This window comes from Tiliqua scincoides, chromosome 2, assembly GCF_035046505.1.
Source record: "Tiliqua scincoides isolate rTilSci1 chromosome 2, rTilSci1.hap2, whole genome shotgun sequence".
NCBI lineage: Eukaryota > Metazoa > Chordata > Lepidosauria > Squamata > Scincidae > Tiliqua > Tiliqua scincoides.
The window spans coordinates 197,283,347-197,309,185 of record NC_089822.1 but is presented as its reverse complement, the minus strand read 5'-3'; the positions used below and the strand labels follow the sequence as shown (position 1 = coordinate 197,309,185).

General features: G+C 41.9%; 1 long non-coding RNA gene across 4 annotated transcripts in view; it reads left to right on the top strand.

Annotated features, from left to right (window-relative positions):
- Nucleotides 1-25,090, top strand: part of LOC136639777 (uncharacterized) — a 75,771-nt gene extending 50,681 nt beyond the window's left edge. For 2 of the 4 annotated variants that reach the window (XR_010793724.1, XR_010793723.1), the window contains exons 4-6: nucleotides 15,902-15,941; nucleotides 23,265-23,373; nucleotides 24,782-25,090. This is a non-coding gene — a long non-coding RNA (uncharacterized lncRNA). The remainder of the gene's footprint in view (nucleotides 1-15,901; nucleotides 15,942-23,264; nucleotides 23,374-24,781) is intronic. The other 2 variants (XR_010793726.1, XR_010793725.1) reach the window with 1 other exon arrangement.
- Nucleotides 25,091-25,839: the final 749 nt, after the last annotated feature.

Below are 25,839 nucleotides of genomic sequence, written 5' to 3'. Positions count from 1 at the left end.
TCGCAGCTCAGCAACTCCTGTTTCTTCTGCTTTAAAAAAAAAGTGCAGACTGTATCGCTGCGGGAGGACATCCGAGCCTCCCCTTGGAGTTCCTGGCGCCTCCCTAACGAGCCGCGCGTCACAGTTTGAATAACACTGACCTATGGATTTGATGAGTAGATAGGGGAGAATTTTCATGTCTCTCATGTTTCTTCTTGTGTGGATAATGTAATTTTTAGTTAGTTTAGACTGTTTAAGATCTGATAATTTTTTGGATGATTTTGTAGTAGAATAAAGAAATGTAGTTAGATATAATGGGCCAAATAATTTATGGATTTGATGAGTAGATAGATTTAACTTTTATGGGTTTTTTTGGTGTTGAAAATGTATTTTTAATAAGTGTAGATTGTTTAAGAATTGATAACTAATTTCTGTATGATTTTAATAGTAGAACAAAGAAATGTAGTTTGAGATTTCTGCATTTGCCACACAACCTGCAATATCTTTATTTTTTTAACTTTTTTCTGTTTGTATTTGTATTTAGTATAATAAAATAAAAATATAGATAAAAAAGAAAATAAGTTTGCTGTGTGAGGGACTGCTTTAATTCCTCAGCTCTGCTATCAATAGTCTCATATGTGAGATGGACCCCATGAAGAAAGTGTCTGTCTTACATACGCAGACTGGCTCATAAATTCTTTACATCTTTTACTGTGTCACACTCACATTCATTGCATCAGCACTATAAGAGGGCACAGAATTGATGGCCCTTATAAGACCAAGAAATCAATTCACTCATTCTAGCTTTGCAAGTCTGATTAGGCTCCATGAAGTTTGTTTCAAATTCAGACACAAGCATGGAAATAATAAACTCCTGTAAGACTAAAATCCTGAACTATTCTGTTCCTAGGAACAGTTTTTATGTAGTCAGTTCCTTATTTTGACAAAATGAGTAAAACAGTTTCCCCTCTTTACAGAATGGGTGTTTATAGGTAGCACATGCCTAATTTCATCTGATCTTGGAAGCTAAGCAGGGTCAGGCCTGGTTAGTACATGGATGGGAGACTGCCTGGGAATACTGGGTGCTGTAGGCTTATACCATAGTCTTTCGAGACTGAAGGTTGCCAACCAGCCAGGTAATTTTCTGTAATAAGGGGGGGAGGGGGGCTCAGCATTCCAACACTCCAGTTTTTCCCTTCAGATTCTTCATCTTCTGTATCTCTGGTTCTGTTATAAAGCCACAGATACATGTGTTTACACTGAGCAGCTGTAGCTGACTGGAGAGTATTTCATGAATAAACAGTAAAAAAAAAAAATCATTAAATATTTATACCCTTGGAAAATATCAAGTGGAGCTTTATTACATGCCTTGCACTGTATATACTTTACATGAAAGCTATGATTAGTGCCTCTTCTGTATTACTTCAAGCTGCACCCATTCTTAATAAAGCCTGAACATAAAATACTGTACTGCTAAAACATAAAAAGTAACTATTGCTTTCTCAGAATTATGTTGTTCAAATTGTATATCACTGATGGTGATTTATAAACGATACAATACATAATCTCAGCCACCCTGTCCATTGGCTTACTTATGCATGATCCTGTGAACATGGGAGGTCTATGTGCTTTTGGGTGTGTCAGGTGAGAGGCCAATGGACACAATCTCCATGTACTCGTTTGTTTGATGACTGTCACCACAGCGCTCAAGTCTGAAATGAATAGAGAGGAATAAAACAACAGCTGTGTTTAAAGAACCCTATCTGCCAGTAGCTGCTTTGAAGTCCAAAACACCAAAATTAAAGTGAGGCGGATATTTTCAAATTATGGAAAATGCATTTTGTGCTTAGCTTAACAGCTCAAAATATACAATATGCAGAGTGAGCTCCCCTTTTCAAAGCAATCTATCCTTTCCAAACTTTAGAATCTGGTCAATCATGAAATGTATAAAAAGGGTAAAGTTCGTAAGTCAGGTGCTTCAGAATCCTTTGCAGGAACAACAAGGTCATGACTCAGTTAAAGTTAGTTAGGGTTAACTTTTTTCTGGTATTTCAGAAGGAATTAGTCATGACTAATATAGCAAGATTGGAGCCCTCTCATGTCCACCCACTATGCTACAGACTGCAAAAGGACATGAAGCAGATCCTCAGCTTCAGATTATTTCAGCTTCAGATTATCTCAAAGATCAGGAAGATGCATGTGGGTGGATGTAATTCTGGTCCCCGAGCCATTTAGTCTTTAGAATTTAAAACAAGCACTTTGAATTGAGTCTAGAACTAACGGACTCAGTTTTCAACAGTGCAGGCCCCAATGCTGTCCCCCAACACCAGCGCTGATGCAGCCATGTCAAAAAGGGGTGTGTTGCATCCTATGGTGGGGGAACAACTGGCCTGCAGGAGGTACGTAAAAACATTTTGTACTTACCTCCTGGTAAGCTGTCAAGGGGTCTTCTCAGACACACAGCATCTATTTTGGTGGTGTAGGTATGAGGAGAAGAAGGGGGTGAGGACATTTTAAAAGAAGGGTATAAGATCTGGTGTGCACCACTGCTGCTGGATCCACCGCTTTCCATCTCCTCCTCAGCCTGGTTCTTCCCCCTTCCCAGAAATGCCTATTCCTCCTTCTCCATCTATCCTCACTGCCACCATCACCACTGACTCATCTGCCCTGGCAGATGGTGGCCTTACCACTAGTCTGTGTGTGCAGCCACCAGCGACAGCAATGGCAGCCTCATTGTGCTCACTGGGGCATTGGTATGTGCAATGTCACACAACACACACCAGGATCCAGACACTTTCACCTGGAACCTGGCACTTCCGCTGGCAGAACATGCATTCTGCTGACAGGGGTCAGCAGATAGAGTTGGGCTGTGATATTTTCCAATTTGCCAGTTTGAAAAAGCATTCTGGTAGCTACATTCTGGACGAACTGAAGTTTTCAAATTGCCTTTACAGTTATTCCACATAAAGCACGTTGGAGTAATCCAAATTGGAAGTAACCAGAACATGAACTACAGCACTAGTTCTCAAACTCTCTGGGAGCTCAAGAACCAGGGTAAGTCTTTGCGGGAGTGGGGTGGAAAGTAGTGACACAATCCCCAAGATCATGCCGCTGTGGGGAAGGGGGGCTGTTTATAACTTAACTTACCTGCTACAGGGGTCCAGAGGATGTGGGGAGCCCTGCAGAGCCCTCTACAGGACTCCCTGTGGCTTGCAGAATGTAAACAAAAGATCATGAACCACTTCTGGTTTCGCGATCATAAGTGGGTCACAATAATTTTTTTTTTTAGGCCTCCATTCTATCCAAAACTCCTGCTTTCAGACAAGTCAAATTGTCCTCCCAAAATGTGTGATTCGTCCAATCTTTTCCCAGCATTGGGTATTTCTTCATTGTACCTATAGTTGGTTTCAAGTTGTGAATCCTTAGTTATAGTGCTGGTTGGACGAACAGTTTTTTTCTTTGTAAATTTCTCTTTCAATTCATGTCGCTTATGTTACATATTTTATGGTATTATTGTCTTGTAATTTATTATTTATTGATGTATTTATGCCATTAAAGGTTTACTACTACTAAAAAAAATAATTTTTTTTTTACATTCCACAAGCCATGGGGTGCCCTGCAGAAGGCTCCGTGGAGTCCCTGCACCCTGGCAGCAAGTAAGTTAATTTAAAAATAGCCCTCACAACGGCATAATCCTGGGGAATGTTTCACCCCACTCCCACAAAGAATTGCCCTGGTTCTCGAACTCCCAACCAGATTACCTGGTTGATCAACAAGAATTACAGAGAACTGGTCTTGGCAATCATTGGTAAAATAAATTACTGTAAAAATATAACCTATCTTTCTTAAACATACAGCAAGTCCTGACTTTAAATTGCTGATAGGTTCTTTGAAACTGCAACTTCAAGCAAAGACTAATAATGGGTTTAATAACACTCGGTCAAGTGGTGGGCTTGCTGAGAGCTTTCCTCTCATGCTGCAAAGCATTGTTGCACCCCAGAATGCTTTGTGCAAGGCATTCTGGGGCACAATAAAGCCAAGGAAGTGAGATATGGACTTGCGCAACCTGGAAGCACAACCCCGGAACACTCATATATTGATTTCATGTGGTTAATTTAAAAACTATATTACTTATAAAGAATAATTACTTTCAAATTATTAAATTTGAAACTGTGTTATATAGAATTTGTTAATTACAAGAAGGCTATGCACTGCCTGCAGGGGCCCACTCACAGGGAAAAGGAGGACATTTGTTTTCCAGGTCACAAGACTAAAAAAAGAAGACATGTCCTGGAAAAAGAGGATGTCTGGTAACCCAGCACAGAGGTCAAAAGTCAGAGAACCGCTGACCAACTTTAAAATGAAACAAATGTTGAATGAAACAATTTTAAATGAGGATTTGCTGTACCATGTACACATGCAAACAGTTGTCAAACAGCTTCAAGTACTGCTGCGGTGCTAAGTGCGAGTGCAGGTACAAATTGAAAACTGGTTTTTAGCACCAGCCTCATACAGAAGCATTCACAGATCACAAGGCAGTGCCGAGCAAAATAATGCATTTCTTCAAAAAGGGGGGTGGAGGAAAGTAAGATGCAAAATGCAATGTGTTCTCCTTATGTTGTTTGATTACAGTGTGTTTAAAGAGTGGCTGTCAGAATCTGACTTTTAATTACTTCATTTCATTGCCATTTATTGTGAAAGCAGAAGCTCTTTTAGAAATGTGAAATGTCTGCCTACATCATGACAGTGCCAGAAATATGCCTTGATGCCTCCTTTGGCCTCTGGGCACAGCCTATATTCATTCTTGCAAATCTTCTTGTTTTCCCCACCACTATAGTCTGCTAGTACCACGCAAGCAACACTGATAAGAAAAAGAGAGCAATCATTTCAACACATTTTCTGGGGCCTTCCTTCAGTTGTAAAGTTTTTTATAAGCCTGTTTTCAGAATATGTTGTTTAGTTTACTAAGTTCCCTAATACTGCATACCTATATGGTTAAATTTCCAAGTTTTATCAGTGGTTTGGCCTGTTGATTACCTTGAATGTGTCTATCAGTTTAATATTTTTTGCCTAAAGTGACTCCAGATGGAGACGGGGATATTGCAAAAAGACTTCGGGTTCTTTAAAAGCTATGGATATTTCTTAAATGGGCAATTTAGCTGCAGGAGTAGAGAATCTAAGACTGGTGTCTGGCAGTCTGAACCTGTCAGAAAAAGCAATTTTAGACTGGAATGAGCAGCAAGAGAGATGATAGTTCCTAGTTGGAGCAAGCTGGATTTGAGGGTGCAGCCTTTGGAGAACTGGCCAAGTTGCTCTCTGGGGTATCATCTGCCTTGAAGGAATGCCTCTAAGTGGAGGACAACACTTTGCTTGTAGTTTTGTAACTAAAGCAAATACTACAAAGATGCCATAAGTCTCCAGTGAACTGACCCAAAGCACTGCTCCTAGAACTTCCCGGCTTGGGGTGGGGCACATAACAGTGTTTTACAGGAAAACATCCTGTCAATGCATGGCTCTGAACATAGAGGTTAGCCAAACCTTCACTATCCAAAAGTTAGTGTTATACCAATTGACGTTTTTAGTCCTCAAGCAGCCCAATACTAACCTGTGCTGGAATAGACAGGACACATTGGGGTTGCGCTGTATCCAGCACAGGTTAGGTGCAGGCTGGAGGACACTATGGGATAAGGGGTTAAGCCCAAATCTGCCCTATGGAGCTTCTCAGATCTGTGCCAGCTATTAGGCTGGCACAAATCTAAGCAACCTGTGTAAGGATGTCAGGCCCAGGAGTGGGGGCTAAGATATAGTGTGCATTGCCACAGCCAATCCCGCCCTTTCCTAGGCCTGATCCACCTCCTGTTCTACCCTCTTCCCACCACAAAACACTCTACTCCAGGAATGCCCTTCCACCACCCTCTTCCACGCCCTGTGCCACCCAGTGCAAACTTACCCTGTTGAGCTAGTATAGGGTATGGATTTTGCTCACGGAAGCTGGCCGTGGGCCTCCGTGCTGGCCCAGCCAACTATAAAGCTCTTTAGGGAGTTAAAACTATAAATGTTTGCTTCTCTATTATGACAATAGGATGAATTAATGAGAATATTTCTTTTTTTCATTCGCCCTTCTGATACATTCAGGTCAAACCATGCTGGCAGTATTAACATTTTCCTAGTGAAAACGTCCCAGCAGACAATAAACTGCATTCTTTTCAGAACACACAATGCAAGTTTTGTATAGTCTTTTGCTTAATTAGTATATTCCTGAGAACAAAACATATAATATTTGTTTCTATCTTTATTTATATTGGTATATGATACATGTACAAGTACACATTAAATAATATAAATTTAAATATACAGCCTCTCACAGAATGGCACCATCTCAGAATACTCATGGGGATTCCATTTTAGAAAGTACCCCACCATCACAAACAAAATTTCTGTACATGTGAAAATTAACATGGGAGGGAAAGGTTTGGTTCAAAACATATCTGAATTAGCACAGATGGCCTTTATCACTCATTGGCTGAGATGTTGATGAATTCAATTGTTGAGGACACAGTCCGGGGCTTATTAGACTTCTAGGGCCCAATCCTATCCAACATTCTAGCACCAGTGCAACCATAATGCAGCCCTGAGACAAGGGAACAAATGTTCCCATACCTTGGGGAGGCCTCTGTGGCTGCCTCCCCACCACAGGATGCAGTGCACGCCCCATTGGCACAGCTGCACCGGCGCTGGAAAATTGGATAGGATTGGGCCTTTAGTCACTTAACCAAATACAACCATGCATTCACACATGAGGATGCGTGCCTACATGAATACAAGCACATGCATATATATACACCAATTAAACCATAAACTGTAATTACATAGAAAAACTACTAGCTTCTTTCACTTACCAACAACAATCAAGTCAATTCCTGGACATGCATATAAAATTGTCATTCATTTAATTTGAGATCTAAAATCTTGGTGATTATTTTTATTTGTAGCACCGTGTAGCTTATGCAAAGTGGATGCACTGATGGAGTACATCAAAATCATTGCAAGATCATTTGTACAAATATACCACCTTTACAAAACATGTTTGGATTGAATTTTATACTAAAGCAATCTATGAGGAATAAAAAGGAAGCCCCCCAAAGTCTGTATTGAGCAGAAGAAACTTGTTCCATAATATAAAACATTCAAATGCAGAAATAGTATATAATTTCAGAAGGTGAATCAAAACCAAATAAACCATTAGTGCCAAACAGTGGCGATCCTGGCTGTGGTAGCACCTGGGGCCAAAACCGCAGGCTGCTGCCACCCCATGCTGAGCTGCTGTACTCCACATCAGCGAGATGCTACCCCCTGCCTCCTTTTCGGAGACCCAGGGAGACAGTGCACCGCCTCCCTAACCATCCAAAGGCCTTGTAAAGGCCTCAGAGAGTCAAAAAAACCACTTCTGGTTTCACAGAAGAAAGTGCATTAAAGCCATTAGAAGGCATTCTGAAGCTTCCCTGGTCCTCAGAAGGTGTTCTAAGTAAGGGCCTAAAAAATCATTTCCAGTTTCCTCCAGGAAACCAGAAGTGGTTGTTTTGGCCCTCTGAGGCCTTCACAAGGCCGCCCCCCAACCTGGTGCCCAGGCTGGCGATACCGCCCCTCTCCAGCCTGGTGCCCAGGGTATTTATCCCCCTTGCCCCCCAGGTATGCCACTGGAGCCAATCTTCTTACTAATAATAAGTTTTGCAATATTCTTCACTACTACTATATAATTGATCAGTAAGTGTGATGGCATTCTCCATCCTCTCTGAGAAAAAAAACTGCATGAAAGTTCTCTTTGGAATCGCTATCTGAAAGGATTAAGGTTAAAATACACAAATCAAGTGAACATCCAAGGTGTGCTACTGTATCTCTGACTAAACAGATTGAAATCCTGAAGAGAAATGGTTCACTGGCTGACAAAAAGTCCTGAAATTCATATCCATAAAGTCAAAGCTTTGCTAAGCAAATAACAAATAAAACAGGAAACTCTCTTTCCAAAAGCCCTAAATCACACTGACAGCTACAATATGTGTGAAGCATCTGAAAAAATGAAGTATCTGAAAACCTGCCAGCCTTCAAGACAGAAATGCATGAGCCTGTATTTATTTCAATGTATTGATTTTATTTTACACAAAAATATGCTCATGAAAAAATGTGACTGTTCAGGGGTAGGAAGGTGAACACAGACACCTTTCTTACTTTAACAGAAGGTTAATACCTGAGGCCAACAGTGAGGAGAATTTATCTGGAGAATTCTTCACAGTGGAATCAGAAAAAGTCCTATAACAGATTGTCTCTGCCACACGAGGAAGGATAGCACTATGAGGGACCCAGTTTCCAAGCTGAGAAGCATAACTACACAACCTCAAGGACGTCCCAGAAATCTTGGCATAAAGTCTTAGCACTATAAGAAATAGAGCTGCTTCAAACATCCAGCCTCTTATGGCAGCACACCAACTTAGAATACTCATGGAGGGGGGCTTGCTTGTGTGAAAGTCGACCTCATCACAATACTAAAACCTCACCTTTATGTTTCATTAGCATAGGAGAATGTTCCAGTTTTCAAGGGTTCTGTTTATAGTCATTATCTGAGAGCCACTTGAAAGGCTTTACGAGGTGAACTCAGCAGTAAATAGATTTCTTACACAAATAGGGTTGTGTGTGTGTGTGTGCGTGCGTGCGTGCATGTGTGTGCGTGTGTGTGTAGTCAGAGGTGCTACATGCAGATGTCAGTAAAACACATGTTTATTTTGGTCATTTTGCATACTGGAAGGGGTCAAATAAGCTCATACTAAAACTTCTCAGGGTGCAGTCTGGGTGCAATCAATTTGTCTGTGGCCCAGGATGTTCTTTAAGAACCAGTTGTGTAAAATTTTTGTTTTACTCTTAAGAATCTATGGAGTTCTGGCAGCATGGGCAGAAAGCACTTCACTGAAAGTGGCAATGAACTTTGGACACAGATCTATGAAGCACCCGTTTGGCCCCAGCTTGTCAGTGCTAGGCTGTAAATAGCCAAACAAGGTAGAGAGCTGAAGGTGCAAGCCCAGGGAAGACTGAGAACGATGTCATAGTGGAGTTTTGGGGCAGTCCCACCACCAAAGGGTCAATATAGAAGCAAAATTAATTGCGTGCCAGGATTTGAGTTGTGAAATCCAATTGAAGAGCTGGAATAAGGATGGGAAAGAACCAAAGAAAAAGAGCAAGCAGGAGAATACAGAGCCTGGCACTGGCAGACTTGAAGAGAAATGAACAAGGAGAAGGAAGAGGAACAAACAGGATGAGAGACAGACATACCATAAATAAGACTGGTGCGCTAAATAAATTTATAAATTTATCTGGTGTGCTCCCTGGGGCATTTGGTGGGCCACTGTGAGATGGGCCTATGGCCTGATCCAGTGGGGCTGTTCTTATGTTATGTTCTTATGTTCTTAAGAGTAAGGAACCACAGAGCCAAAATCAGAGTCTATGTTTGTCCAGGCAAATATGAACCTGGAAGTACTCGCAGCCTGATCAGAGCTACCACTCAGGAGGTAGGTATATTTGTGTACACACACAGCCCTGCTAGTAGCTGAAGCACAATATTGCCTCTTTTTTATCCTGCCCCACAGATTCAAGTAGCTCCCTATAGGAGGCACAAGCATACAGATCAGAAGGCTTATAGTTTGTCCGTCCTGAGCTGTTTACAGCTGCTTGGCACTTTTGACAAATTATTCTGAATTATAGATTAAATATATAATTAATTTCCTTAAAATGATAAACAAATCAGTCAGCCAAGTACAAGGCTGGAAAAAATATTTGAACACCTGTGCAAAAGCATAAGCATTTTAGGCACCAGACCTGCAAGAAGTGGGCAACAGGCAGAAACAAAACTCAACCTCCCAGACTCTAAGCATCAAATCAATAAATGGTCCAGCAGCCATTTTTCTCACATCATCTCAAGGTTCATAAAATACATAAAATACAAAATTATTCAGTCAAAACCTTCTCTGAGTACATGTACTTGCTTGACTGGGGAAATGCAACGTGTGAAATGGTAGTTCATGGACAGAGCATACCCAATGATTAGGGTGGCATTACTTTCCCCAGTGAAACCATTTCTGTCCTCTCTGCACACTCACTCGCATCATTTAATTCTAACCCATTGCGTCTCGTTCCCTTTATGTAGAGGGGAAACATTTCTGATAACACAGGATTTGTTTATTTGTTCCTGGGAGTGTAGAATGTTGCTTGCTTTTATAGAGGCATGAAGCAGGAAGAGTAAATAGTCTGAGGCTGATGTTTTATTCTTAGCATGGGTTCCACTAACTCATTCACCAAGTCCTTTCTCTCACATAGTTATATAGACCCATTAACATAGTATCTGATGCCACAAATACTTTAATGCATCCTCGCAACATCCCCTTGAAGTAATGAAGTGCTTACACAGAGGCAGAGAAAACAAAATGACTTGTCCAAAATAATCAGGGAGGCTGTGAAACAGCTGTGGGAGAATTAAAGATGCTCTAAGTTCATTGATTGCACACAGTGCAATGTCAAGCAGAAAAGTTTAGGGCCTGCTGTAGCTAAACTTCTGCAGCACAGTAATGCCCCTTCAGAACTGTTTCGTGTTTTATGATCTTCTCATCTGCATTTATTCATTTTTGCGGCCCTCAATGCTCTGCTGTCCAATCAAATACACATTCTGTGTCAGGATATCATTTTATATTGCATTATATTTGTGATCAGGACATTTCGCATCAAACAGTGCATGAATCAGCAGATTGTTGATTGCGGCAGACTTTGGCCGCAATCCTAACCAACTTTCCAGCACTGACATAAAGGCAATGCAACTCCGAGGTAAGGGAACAAACATTGCCTTACTTTGAGGAGGCCTCCATGACTGCCTCCCCAACTACAGGATGCAGCATATGCTCCCCTGGCACAGCTATGCCAGTGCTTGAAAGTTGGTTAGGATTGCGTCCTTTGTCATTCATTTTAAGCCATTTTTGCCCAGAGTTGCATATTTGCAACAGGGACCAAATGCGTACACCTGTAAGCTGGGCAGAAATGGTTTAATGCTTGTACAGGACATTCATGACTGGTGCTAGCTTGCTAGTGGCCTTGGGGCAAAACCTTGCACTGGATCTCCCATGGGCTCCTTTGCCCCTTTGATGGTATACTGGGTGCTATCACTTCCATCAGTACCAAAGGTTCAAGGGTCAGTTCAGAAAGGTAGGCCGTGGCTAACCCCTCATACCACTACTGAGCACCTTTGTTTTAGGTACCTAAGCTATTAGATAAGCCCCATGAATTATTTCAATATAACTAGCATTGAATTGCAACCAGTACCCACTTCAGGAGGGAGTGACCACTTCACTTGCTCCCCATAAATCTTTCAGGCCCTAAGCAGCTGTGGCTGTCTTTGAAGTCACATTTGTCATTCAGTTCACAGCAGTTACTCTTAATATGGAGGATGCTAGAGCAAATGACAAAATCCTCCTTCACAAAGATAACTACAACTGTGGAGGAAAAGACTGGGTGGGGAGGCTGTAGCAGAGCTTTCTTTTCCTCTTCCTGGACAGAGTGCCACGCATGTGACTATAAGGTGCTGTGATAGGTGAGCAACTGTGGTAAATCAGGAAGAAGTGTATTTTTGAGTTTCATTCTGGGAAAGGAAGGAGACATCATTTGAGACCAACAGCATGGGGGGTGGCACTGTAGGGATCTTTCTAAAGCAAAGGTGGGAGGGTACTAAGTGGGGGTTAGCTTGCTAATAGATGGTACTTTGCCAATGTTGCGATAAGGAAGATGTTCAGGGAGATGTCAGTGACTGCAATGGGGACTGGAGGCAAATCAAGTGGATGCTGGTTGCCAGATTCCTGGCCTCAGGAAGAAGGCTGGAAGGACTGCAGCCTGAAACTTTTGAAATCTTGCAGTTGAAGGAGACAGTACAGTACTACGTTTGGTGGGACTGGCTGAGCATAAAAGGAGTTCATATTTCCACGTAGTTAGCAAGGCTATGAAGCAAAGGCACAGTTACATGAGAGAAAATCCTACTGAACTCAATGTGACAAGTTAAATATAAGCAGGAGGCATAGGGAAAAGTGGAAGAAAAGAGAAAAACACGGGAGGCAGAAACATGTTGCATCAAGGTCGATGTTGTATAAGGGAGAGAGACACAGGAGAAAAAAAAATAGATTCTCTCAGTCTGTTGATTAGGTGACCTGCAGGAGCATTGTGTGTGTTGGAATTTGCCAGCCAAAATATGGGCTGCAAGTCCCTAGTCAAGAAGCACATAAGAAAGCTACACACCCGCAGCAAGACAGAAAATTGTTCCTATAGGTCTACCTCTATGATTTCAGAATAACAGAACAAGGATACAAGAATCTGAACCACTGTGGAATTCAACTAGGTGGGTAATAAGTATTACTCTTATTTGTGAGATGCTCCTCACAAATGCAACAAAGCAAGTCCCTTGTCTTCAAACCCGAAAGGCACATTCGCTTACAAATGATGAGGCAATCACCTCAGGCAGCGGTTTGCTGCAGTTTATTGGGTCCTTAGACTGCCTGCCTCACCATACCTCAGCCAGCTGTAGCTTCCCACCTTAACTGCTAGAAGTGGCAGACACGGTTGCTCCTTCTCCCGCTCTCTTGCCTTTTAAAAAGGCAGAGAACTGGAAGCGAAACAAGAAAGCAAGGAAGAATAAAGCAAGCAGTGGGCTTTAACCCCTACTCTTTGGCCTAGCACTTACTCAAATTAGGTTGGCAGGTACCACAGATAAGAGCCTTTCTTGATGGTGGCACTGAGGAATTGTGGAATTCCCTCCCTGAGGAGATATGTCAGGCTACCACAGTGACTGTTTTAAATGAACTATAAAGCCATCTAGCTTTTAAGTGATTGAATATGCTGCTTTTAGTAGTTTAATGACAGACCGATTTTAGTTATTGTATCCTGCTGTAGTGGCGGTCCTGGCAATTTTCCTGCAAGGGGCTGCCCCCTCCATTTCCCAGAAGGGGCCACCCCTCCATTGTCACCGCAATAACTTCTGCACTTCCTCCTCCTTTCCTACTTTAATAAAAAGAGGAGTGCAAGGAGGTAGCCCTTCCAGTGGTGCCTAGGAGGCAAGCGCCACCCACCTCTTGGAAGTGGTGCTCACTTCCTGCTCAAAAGTTCTGATGGAGCCTTTTGCACCGCTTAGCAGCTGCGCAAAAAGCTCCACTGGAGCTAGAAGCTCCTCCAAAACTCCTCCTCCAAAATCAGAGGGCGTGAGCACCATTTCCCGCCGGCAACCCAGCCATTCTGAGGACCACCCTCTTCTCCTCCCCTTTAAAGACAGTGGCTGCAGGAGTGCTGCCACTGTCGGCATGGTTCCCTATTAATCTGAGGGCCGCCCTCCTCTCTTCCTGTTTAAAGAAAGGAGAGGAGAAAAGCACGGCCCTCTGATAGGTGCAGAACTGCTGTAAGAGCACTTCAGTTTGTGCTGACAAAACCGGTGGTGATGGGGGAGCGGCACTGTCAGCCCAAGTCTGGTGCCCAGAGCATTTGCCCCATTGCCCCCCCCCAGGTACACCACTGTCCTGCTGCTTAATCTCTGTACCTTTTCAATCTTTTATGTTGTTCATTCTCTCTCTCTCTCTCTCTCTCTCTCACACACACACACACACACACACACACACACACACACACACACACACACACACACACACACACAGAGCGTGTGCGTAAGATTTGGTTTTTTTTCATCCTTTTGCATCTTAAGGTTAATAAGCTTGAACAGAATTCACTTGGTTTTGTTTCAGTCTTTAGTGGTATGTTCTTCAACTGTATCCTGTTAAGGACCCAACTTTGTATCCACTGGCTCTAATTTTAAAATGTCCATAAAAAGTATACTTAAGAGTATAAGCATAACTTTAACTTTTTGGTTGTCCTACAGATGTCTGACAAAGCCCATCCAGTAATTCATGGAGCCACCAAAGCAGATGAAAGACATTACCCTTGCAAAACACCCTCAGAGTAAGGCTTCTGAAGCCAAAATACATATTAAAATCAGTCATTTGGACAAGTGAGTGACAGTTGATAAAATTAGCTATAATAGCATTTTTGGTCTTGTTAAATTGATTTTGAAAAATTGCTTAAAAGGAGAAATGCATAAAGTGCTGCAAGAAATCCCTTGTGAATTGCTCTGAATTTCTGGAAGGGGGAAACTGGAAATTTATTCTTATGGAGCTAATTCGCTGTATAAGTGTGGTCTGGACTCCTTTTTGGCATTAGTTTTGATAATCCAGTACTGCTTTTCTTGTCTATGCAGCTGCTTACCTCTAACAATGCCTGCTTGATTTCATATGTTCATGCACAATCAAAGGATAACTATGAAACTGAGGCAGTTCAAAGATATGGAAAATAGCCTGTGGTTATTCCTAAACTCTTCCGCCTCATTTTGACAGTAACTACAGGTAAGGGAAGTTTCATGGGGTTACAAGAAGCATTCCATGCACTGGAGATGAGGTGAGCTGAGAAAGCAATGAGGGTTCTTTATGTGTAAAAATCAGAAGATAACTCAGAGGACTTCATAACCCTAGGAACAACTCCAAGGAAGGCTGTGCAGTTTTTGGAATACCAACTTGTAAAATTAGAGACTGCTATAGTATAGCAACTAAGGCTGCAATCCTAACCACACTTTCCTAAGAGTAAACCCCATTGAACAAAATAGGACTTACTCCTGAGTTAGACCTGGTTAGGATTGTGCCCTAAGAGACTAAAGCATGGATCAAGCCTTACCCAGATGATCTCAGCTCAGCCATGAAATTAATAGGTGGCTTAAGGCAAGTCACTCCTCAGCCTCGATCCCCAGGTGCAATTTGGGGACAATAATACTTTCTTCACAGGGTTGTTGTAAAGACAATATCAAGAAAAACATGTGAAATATATACTAATAAATATACTTAGAAAGCATTATACAAATACATATATCCTTTGAATTCCACTTTATGCAAGTCTCAAGAAAATGGTAACTTTTAATAATAATGTCAGCACCCATTAAAAAAATGTTCCTTCTTAATCTGTCTTAAAGGTGCTTGTGTATAGCAGCACCAGCCATTCCATTAATAACAATCTGTTCCTTACATATATTCCCAGATGCAGTCTCTGCAATAAGACCCCTTTGAGAGATGGTTGGCAACCTTCAGTCTCGAAAGACTATGGTATAAGCCTACAGCACCCGGTATTCCCACTCAGTCTCCCATCCAAGTATTAACCAGGCCTGATCCTGCTTAGCTTCCGAGATCAGATGAGATTGGGCATGTGCAGGGTGATCCCTTTGAAATATTCATTTAAATGAGCCTCAGAGCAAGCAGTATGCATAGTAAACAATACCTTTTTTCCCTAAAAATAGAAGCAGCACAGAATCAATATGGCTGATGGTTTATTTGCAGTTTCATGGTGAAATTTTCTATAAACGGAGCTGGAAAGTGTACACTCATCTGAGTCAGGCCCAAAACACTATGTAGCTCAGCAGTCTGTTCTCCTGTGGCCTTATTAACTGATCTCTCACAAGCTAAGCAGCAAAGCAGTGTCCCAGATTTTCACTACCCAACTCTGACATTTATAAAGTACTTTCAGTTCTGACAAGATCAAAAACTCAGCATTCTTTCAAAATTCATAACAACTCCCAAACATCCCTAGCTCATGCAGGCAAAAAATTGCAGTTTTTATTAGATAAGAACTTGAGAATCATGGGATTTTCCCCTTCCTCACCACTTGACATTCATTTGATTTTTTTGACACATGTTGCTTCTAGAACACACTAATCACTTTACCTGGTGGGTAAAAATTATTTGCAATCATTAGGATCTGTTCTTTCAGTTCTGTTGTCAGCATTTCTCTGCAGCTCATGACTTTTCTGTTTAATCTTTAGGGTCTCAACAAGAAGACTTCTGTGGCTGCGCTTAAAATGGGTAACAACTTGTTTTGCATATTAAAGCATAACTCCTGAAATGTTCTCCTGACAGCCTCCTGCATGTGAGAAACTGAGAAAAGAAAATGGAAAAACTTTAAAGCAAGGCCACAAGGGCAAGGGATCTGCTAGATATATGAATCTGCCTTACGCAGTTCTGTCTAGTGAGACTGTTGGTCCAATTATCCCACTACTCCCCTCTGGCAGCAGCTCTCCATGGTCTCATACAAGGGTCCTTGCCAGTGATGCAGTGGTAAATTTTAAAGTGACACACCTGAAATTGGCTTGTGACCCACCTAGTCAGTCTCAACCCACAGTTTGAGAAACACTGGTCTAGACCAGGGGTGCTCACACTTTTTTGGCTCGAGAGCTACTTTGAAACCCAGCAAGGCCTGGAGATCTACCAGAGTTTTGTTTACAATGTTCGCGCCATCATAACATATAACATTTATGTGTACAATGTATGTTGGTGTACCTTGAGCCCCACTGAGTATAACAGGACTTACTCCTGAGTAGAGATGCCTAGGATTAGGCTGTGAGGCTGCAATCCTAGCCACACTTACCAGGGAGTAAGCCCCATTGAGTACAATGGGCCTTACTCCCGGCGTTTCCTCCCAGGGGCACCTGAAGGGGGGTTCGGCACTCCGCGATCTACTCATTTTGCCTCGCGATCTACCAGTAGATCGCGATCCACCTATTGAGCACCCCTGGTCTAGACCATTTGCTGAAGAGGAAATTTCAGCAGATGTAGCTTGTCATCTTACAAGCTGCACCTGATAAATTCCCTTCTCTTAGAGTGGCCAGATGTACTTTTTTTCCAGGACATGTCCTCTTTTCATTTTTCAACCCCTTTTTACTAACTTTTTATGTCTGGAATAAATGACCACATAACCTACTTTTCCCCTCAAAATTGTAGCCAAAGTAGAAAGCATAAAACCACAAAATAAAAAACCTTTTTTTTAAACAAAAGTGTGATCAAGTTACCAAAACTAGCAGAAAACAAACACTTCATTACAATAAAAATTTTTAAATTAAACAAGAAGTCCAATCACATAATCAAAAGATCAGTCAGAATAGTTTTTTTAAGGCAGTGGATTAAGGCTGGAAACATTTCCAGCTTTTCTTCAACTGCAAATGTGTCTTTAATGTATTTAAAGCAGAACACCATTTCCCTGATTGACTCTTTCTCCATAGGATCATAGTTACATAATTCAATGGTGGTTGGGTGGCTGAGCTGCCTTCTAATTATAGGATTCCAACCCTCATTATAAACCATATAAAATCCCCCAGACCTGGAACAGAACTAGTTTTGAGTCACAAGCTCTATAAATAGCTCCAGGTGAATTCACAGGCCTATCTACCAAAGGTCTGAAACAACAACAAATCCCAGGAACACAGTGGGACTAATTCTGAGTAGGTATCCATAGGATTGTTCTGTAACACAGTCTTGTCCCACAAGAAGAGGCTTGCTTCTCTAATGTAATTTGGTGATTAAGTCAGAAATAATCTGTTTTGCTTTACCTCCATGGTCAGAATGGCCACCATGTGCTCCTTATATTGGCTATTAGAATATAAACACTAAAGAAAATGAAATTGGCATTCTTTCTAAGGCAATTATTTCTGTTCATAAAGGCGTTGCATATATGCAACAGGCATCAAATGTATACACCTATGTGCTGGGCAGAAATGGGTTAACTGATTACTGTACATCAATTCATTGTGCAAATACTGCATATTGCAAAATATGTAGGGAAATACCTAGCAGTAAACTGACCGTGCAAACATGATTAAAAGTACAATAAAAAACGAGGATGGAAAACTAGGTTGAAAGCAGACTCAGGGCTTCCTTAACAAAGGCCTTCATGCACAATCTATATACAAACTTACATTATTTCAGACTTTTAATTTTCTTTTTATTGGTGCTATTAAGCCCTTTGAAAATTTTCAGTCCCAGAATAACTACCAAACACATGCTGTTTCAAACTGAAGACTCTTTAAACAATGAACCCAAAACAAGGTAATAGATACAAGAGCACTAATTCCTCAGTACTTTAAACCCCCTTTTCATCAGAGAAATCCTTCAACTAGGATCAGATTCTGAAAAGAACAGAGTTTTTTGCCACTTACTTTTAGCAGAGTCACATATGCTGGTGTAACTTACTAAAATGATACCCTTTGTTCCCTGTAATCTGTGAAACCCTATCAAGAACAGAATGGAAGATCTTGTTTATATAGCTAAATAGTGATTAATGTGTGCCATATGGAAACATGAGCTAGTACTAATGAATAGTTTTCTGTATGGCAATTGGTAATGGGCTTGCAAAACAGACAACCTGGCACTTGTTAGAAGAACAGGATAAAAGATCAAAACAGAAATTAACCAACTGGCTAGCAACTTCAAAATAGCAAAATTCACAATTAAAATGAATACAGCTTTCAAATAAAGGTTCAAATAGGGCAAAAGCGTTTGGATAACTTTAAACAGATGCATTGGGTATGTTTTCTTGTCCCACAACATACAACTACAGCTGTTCCTCAACAAATTAATGCTGCAATTAGCCAGAAACATTCCATTCAGGATTGAATACTCATTTGGGTAAAAAACTTTCGATAAAGCAGAATAGGCACAATTTTTAGAAGAAAGTCACATTCATTGAATCAGAAAACCTTATCACCCAATCTAGCAAAGAAGATCCAAACACAGAAGCTGGTTCCCCTACCACTGCAACACACACACACACACACACACACACACACACACACACACACACACACACAACCTGCGCAGCTGATGCAGATAAAGATAAAGATTATTTTATATCTGCCATGCATACTGATAAAGAAAACGGCTTTAATTCACCTCTTGTCCTCTTCAAATTTTATCTTTTTAAACTTGTTCTCCCCTTGCTACCAAATAAGGCCAAAGTCCAGTTACTAGAAAAGTAAGCTCAATTGGCTGCACCGGTGCTGAAAAGTTGGATAGGATTGGGCCCTCAGGGCGCAATCCTAACCCCTTATGTCAGTACTTTCCAGCACTGACATAAGGGCAATGCAGCTCCAAGGTAAGGGAACAAACATTCTCTTACTTTGAGGAGGCCTCCGTGAGTGATACCCAACTGCAGGATGAAGCACATGTCCCTTTGGAACTGCTATGCCAGTGCTGGAAAGCACTGACATGAGGGGTTGGGAATGCACTCTTAGTGTGTGTTTGGTTTTCCATATTACTGTACCTAGCTACCAATGCCGCATGGTTGGGTAGACCTGTGCTCTGCATCAAGAAGCCTGATAGACCTGGGCTCTAAACACAGAGGACGGTCAGCACCTTCCCTCTGCCCTATATTGCCTCCCGTTCTGCCTATTTCCATTGCCCCCTCCCCTTTTGGCAATGGGCCCAAAACTTTGTACCCCCTGATGAAATTCCTCTCAGAGGCCCTGTAAGTGGCCTTTAAAGTGAGGGAAGACATTAATCAGGAGAATCCATTTAATTGTAAATTTCTCATGCTTTTGGAGCATAAGAGAGAATTGTAAGCACTTTAGTATTTACTAATTTTAAATCAAAAAGTTGTTTTAAAAAAATATTCAAAGCTGTTCCCAGTATTTAATGCTCACAAAACTTCTTGGATGCATGTGGAAATCTACACCTGTCTACAACTGTCCTGAGCAGCTTGTTGTGGCATATGACCTTTGCATGCAACTAGAGCTGGATCACTATCCCCGTGCGCAAGTCTATGCAGTTAAAAGCATTTATCTTGCAATACAGATTTCCAATACCTTCAGATCCACACCATGCTCACAACATGAGACATACAAAATTATGCAGGGGATGGACAGACAGGATAGAGAGATGTTCTTTACACTCTCACATAACACCAGAACCAGGGGACATCCACTAACATTGAGTGTTGGGAGAGTTAGAACAGACAAAAGAAAATATTTCTTTACTCAGCGTGTGGTCGGTCTGTGGAACTCCTTGCCACAGGATGTGGTGATGGCGACTGGCCTGGCGCCTTTAAAAGGGGATTGGACAAGTTTCTGGAGGAAAAATCCATTACGGGGTACAAGCCATGATGTGTATGTGCCACCTCCTGATTTTAGAAATGGGTTATGTCAGAATGCCAGATGCAAGGGAGGGCACCAGGATGAGATCTCTTATTATCTGGTGTGCTCCTTGGGGCATTTGATGGGCTGATGTGAGATACAGGAAGCTGGACTAGATGGGCCTATGGCCTGATCCAGTGAGGCTGTTCTTATGTGGGAGCCCCCTATGCACCTTCCAGAGGTGAGGGAACTGTGCTCCCCTCGTCTCCGGAGGGTCTTCGGAGATACAGGAAGTGGACTAGATGGGCCTATGGCCTGATCCAGTGGGGCTGCTCTTATGTTCTTATGCTGAATATATTACTCAGGAAAAATGGCCACCTGAAAGAAATTTCAATATATTAATTTCTGGGAAATATTCTATGGGGAGGATTGATCCAAATATACAGTGTGACCAGCAATTTAGATAAATGTTATAGTATACCATATGATCAACAATTTAGGGTATGGTATCAAACAAAAAGGAAGAGAGATTTGAGAAGGGTGTATCTGAAAGAACATTGCAAGCCCTAAATTGCAAGCCCTAAAAGGATTGCAAGCCCTATAGTAGCGGTTCTCAAACTGGGGCATTGCGATGTCCCAGCCAGAGAGCTCTGGCCTCTGCCCCTTTAAGGGGTGGGGAGAGGGGAAGGCAGCGCCGTGATACTCTGGAGGGGGCCTGCACAGATCTCTCCATGCTGCAGTCAGTAAAAAATTGCAATGGCAACCACTTCTGGTTTCGCAAATACAAAACTGGAAGTGGAAAAATACTGGAAGCAATTTTGAGGGTCTCATCATGGGGAGCCCTAAGGAGGCTGGCATGGGGGCTCTCTACACCCCCAGGAGGCTGTGGTAAGTGGCAGCAAGCCCCTGCACTCCTTCAAAGGAGCAGTCCAGCTGATCGAGGTGCTACCTTCCCCTCACCCCCACACACACTTACTGTGGCCCAAACTACTGCCCTAAAGTTATAAGAATTTTAAAGAAAGTTTTTAGAAGGTATCATTCAGGTGATATTTGACACCACACAGGCTGAGTCAGGGGTGTCAAGCTTGTGTCATACAGAGGGCCAAAGTTAGCATTCATGGTGCCTGCTGAAGGCCAAAAATGACATCATTAAGCAGATGATGGCCAGCAATAAGCACTCTGTTCTCATACAAAAACTCATTAGCTACAAATGATAGAAGAGAAAACATGCAAATCTTGTTCATATTTTCAAGATATGAAAGAACACAGTTATCATTCTGGGAGAACCCAATTATAATGGGGGCAGGATAAATTACTTCTGGGGGCCACATTTGGCCTGTGGGCCTTATGTTTGACACCCCTGATGTATGCAATGGTCAATGACCATTGTTGCTAATTTTATCTGCCAGAAATAAATCCCCAGCAGCAACATGATCCCCAGGAACATGTTGCTGCCTTCCCCCATCCCCTGCACTCACAGTGCTCCCAACTCCTTTGTAGGAGTTTGGGAAGCACTGCCATACGCTATTATTTTGAAAATTTAAAAAAGGATGGAAGTTCAGGTTTATAAAAGAAATTACATACAGGCAGCATGAATGTTCAAAAATGTATCCAAGAAGAGGGGTGTGGGGCTTTAGCTGAAGTTCTAAGACTTGGAATGGGCTTGGAAATGCAGCACGTGCCAAGTGCTAAAGACCCTCTACCCCCCTCTGCTGTGGTTTTTGGCTGTTTCACATGGCTGCTCTGTGCCATTTTTAAAAAGTCAACATACACATCTGCATGTTCATCTAGTTTGACCTAATGTCGCTGCCAGGATACTACCTTAGTAATACCACGTTCACCCAAATTACTGCATTTTTGTACTACCCTTCTTTCCTGGAGCTAATAGTGGCATACACTGTTCTTTCTGCCTTTTAGTCAAACAATGCTGTAATGGAGGTGCAATTGCAAGAAAGTGCCAGGACCAGAATTCCCAAGTCAGCCTGACTGGCTGAGCTGGAACCCGAATCCTAATCTCCCTGGAGAGATACCAAGACACTACACAGCACTGGTTCTCATGTCTGCTCTCCCCTTCAGAACCTACCACCATTTAACCACAAAACAGTGTTTCAAAAGCAATTTGTGTGCTTGGTGTTGTGAGATTGGAGATAATGAAAAACTGAAAGGGGGACAGAATGCATACAGAAGTAGCTATTTTCCTCTCAGCAAATCCTATACCCCAGACTAAGGATGAAGATAATTTAAAAATAATAGTTTGTGGGTTCCATGAAGGTAACTGCTACGAGGAAAACGCTCTCAAGATAATATGGATAACAATACAGATGACTGGAGGACATTATGGCCTTGATCTTCTACCCGTGCATCTCATCTCTTAGCATATAATAAATCTAATCCACCCCCAAGTAGCTCATTGGCTTTTTTCATTAGAGAGGTTATCTATACCTACCTAGTTTTATTTCTGAATGTGGGCTTCTTTTTCCCTCATTAGCACTGCTTTTCTCACTTAGCTTTTGGCCTGAAGCACAATGATTTCAACTAACACTGAGAGCAGACCACATCAACCAGAAACAAACATAAGCTTGTTTAATGGCATTCTCAATGGAAAGGTTAAGGTCCGAGCAAGATCACCACATTTCCATCCATCTCTTACCCACTTAAGACAGCCATCCAAATTCAGTGTTAACAGTCTGATGAACTGTTAACAATTTCTGTCATTTCTAATGTCCTCAGTTTCCCACTACAAAGTCAATATAACCCCCCCCCCCCACTGATCCTGCATTTTAATTTACAGCAAGAACAAAAAGTACATCATTTCCATTTGTTGTGGCTGCCTGGATGTTTGTAATGTACAAAAAATTGAATACTCCTAGCCACCGCCAGGTTCTGATTAATAGCCAAGAACTCTTCCGGCAGAGCCATGAAACCAATTTATTGGTTTCAAGCAACAAGAAAGCCTGGTTAGCTGCTTCAATCCTTCTTTCTTTTGGATGTCTTTGTAATTGCTCTTCTTCTACAGTGGGCTCATAAAATCCCTATGGTGCAAACAGAAATAACAGCTGGCAAATTCTTCACGGTGTCTTTTACTGTTTAGGGCACTAACAAATATATCTTGGAACAATAATGACTAGGCATCTGAAATGAGATGGTAAAGCTTTAGACCCAGTCCTCACAGAAAGTTTCAGAAATCACAGTCACATATAAACACACATCTCTCCCTGCTGTTCGTTCAAATAGAATTTTCTTCTTGATTCTCCAAATAACTATTGGCAGTCCATTTTCCTCACAGCGACACTAAATACGAGAGCAAAGCAAAAAATCTGAAGGAATCTGTGGACAAGACGCTGTATTGGACAAGACTTTGAGAAAGCAGAAGATGAAGCAAGAATTTTGTGCATGTGTGTGCACACATGTGCATGTGTGTGTGATGTTCTTTAGACACCACAAACCATTTCAGATGTGAGATCTCTCCTCCATCTAGCATGTAGACTGACTGCCTGCATGTCGTGTTTCTCAGTTAAGCAAGAAACTGTTCCTATGTTAAGAAAATGCATGCTTCTACAGATAATAAAGAAAACAAAGGTAATGGGTGTGGAAGGACATGGGGGACATGCATTGTGCTTTATATAGGTTTCCCGTATCTGCGGTTTCCATATACATGAGGAAAACCCAGATTGGAACCCCTGCAGATATGCGGGGGTGACTGTATCTGTTTATGAAAAAAAACTGTACTAATATACCTAAGAAACAAGTCTGTTCTCTTGTATAACAGGCTTGATTTGGGATACAGTACAAGTATAACCTAATTATCCACGGATTTTTCATCATTTGTTTTATCTCAATGCAATGAGAAGGGCCCTTTAAATCAAAGGAAAAAAGATGTTTAACAATAGCCTCTGTTAGTGGGGGAGAGAATCCATCAATAATTGTGCTCTCTCCAGGCACATAGAACAGCCTCGCTCTCAGGCAAGCAACCCCTCCCTTCCTCCTGAGCACATGAAAGAACACAATCATTATCACCTCCTCCATTCTTTCCCTGTGCTGGGCTCCCAGGAAAGGAAGGGGTCAAGCATTATGCCTGCCTTTCTGTGCCCCTGAAGGAATCTGTAAAGGAAGGAAGTAAAGCCTTTCTGTGCCCCTGGAGACTGATTGCCTCTGTGTGCATTACAAAAAGTCAGCAAGGCTGTTTTTAAATTGCTGAGCAAAAGGACACTGTTTTTGAAATGGATTTACTTTAGTGCTATTTTTGCCATCCATGTGAGTTCTAGGAACAGATTTCTCGTGAATAACAAGACTCAACCTGTATCAGTTTAAAAACAAAAGAAATATACTGTATGTGCTGTTCTGTGTGGGGGTGGGTTTTCCCTGTGCTCAGATTCACAACACTGACATGTTCTTTCCAGACACACACTAATTTCTGCAACTGCTCTTCTCAACTGGTAAAATCTCATTATGACCAAATGTCAGGCCTTAATGGGCAACCATATTTGGCTGGCCTCTCCTAATGCAAGAATCACCAGCCTTGTTTCATTGGTGGTCTTGGGGGGTGGGGGCGGCGCCTAGGCTTACCTAGCCGACGGCCCATCCCTAGGTAGCCATTCTGTATGCCAGGGAGCTGCAAGCCAGTTACTGATCCCCCATCCACTCTCCTGTTTCTGCAGTCTGGGTCTTGTTGGTCACTGTTTGGGGCCAGATAGGAATGTTTCTGTCAGCTTAAGTGGCTTTTGGCAGTATTTTTGGTCTACCCAAATTGGGTTGGTTTTTCCCCTCTTTCTTTTCTTTCTAATTCTGTCACTTTTTTTGCAGGTTGGTGAGGGCTTCTGGTGTGCACCCTGAGGTTAGCAAAGGCAGGACGTGGACCATCTCCCACTCCTCAGTTGCCCTCCAGTGTAAGGGGCTGGTAGGGTAGTCCCTGGCCTAGATCGCTTGGTCCACCTCAAATGCTCACTGGCTTCAGCAGGTTTATGTGGTCTGGCTTCCTCTGCCCCTGAGGGGGTTGACTATGATAAGCTCATAGCCTCCAAGAATCACATGTCTAGGATCAGACCATTGTCTGACGCCCCTTCAGCAAACTGCCGCTGCACTATTCTCTATCCCTGCTTAACTGCTGCTGGTCTCAAGCTTTTTCCTCTTCTGTATGTTGAAGAAATAAAGTGGTTCTTTCATCCATACATCCATCTCATGTGATTATTGAAGACTGCATAGGCAAGAGCCGTGCATGCACATAATGCCTATTTTATACTGAAGAAACCATATCAAGAACTGCATTTCTTAGTCTTCCCATCTCTAAGAAGTTTGTGTTGCTTTAAGGCTATTACTATGCAATTTTAAGCATGCATTCAGAAGGCACTACCTAGTAAGTGAGTTCAGAATTGTAGAAGCATCTACTACTAGATCTTTTTCCCCCCTCATGTGTGAGGAGCACAGGTAATGAGAAACTGGCAGCTTCCAGCTTTTTAGCACTTAGAAAATGTACCAGTTGGCTAAATGGGAATTGAGCTGTTGTAAAACATGGCCTGAGCAAATAGGTTCTCATCTGGGATAGCCAACTTCCATCAATTACATTCATATTCCAGCAGTTATCTTCTTGTTTAGCATAGATTTACCTAATGCCCTGCTCAAAGGACTGTACAATAATCTGAGTGAACAGCCACTCCATTTTAAACATATTTGCATGCTCATAAAAACACCAAGGCATAAATCAGTCCAGAATACTTCCAGAGACATACTCTTTCTCCCCATACTTCCTCATGTTTTATTTCTGACACTTTTTTTCCTGTTTCACTCTGCTCTGTTAGGAAACTCTTTGACATCATATCCTCTGATGGACATTTGTTGTCTTAATGTTTTTTGTTGTAAGTGAA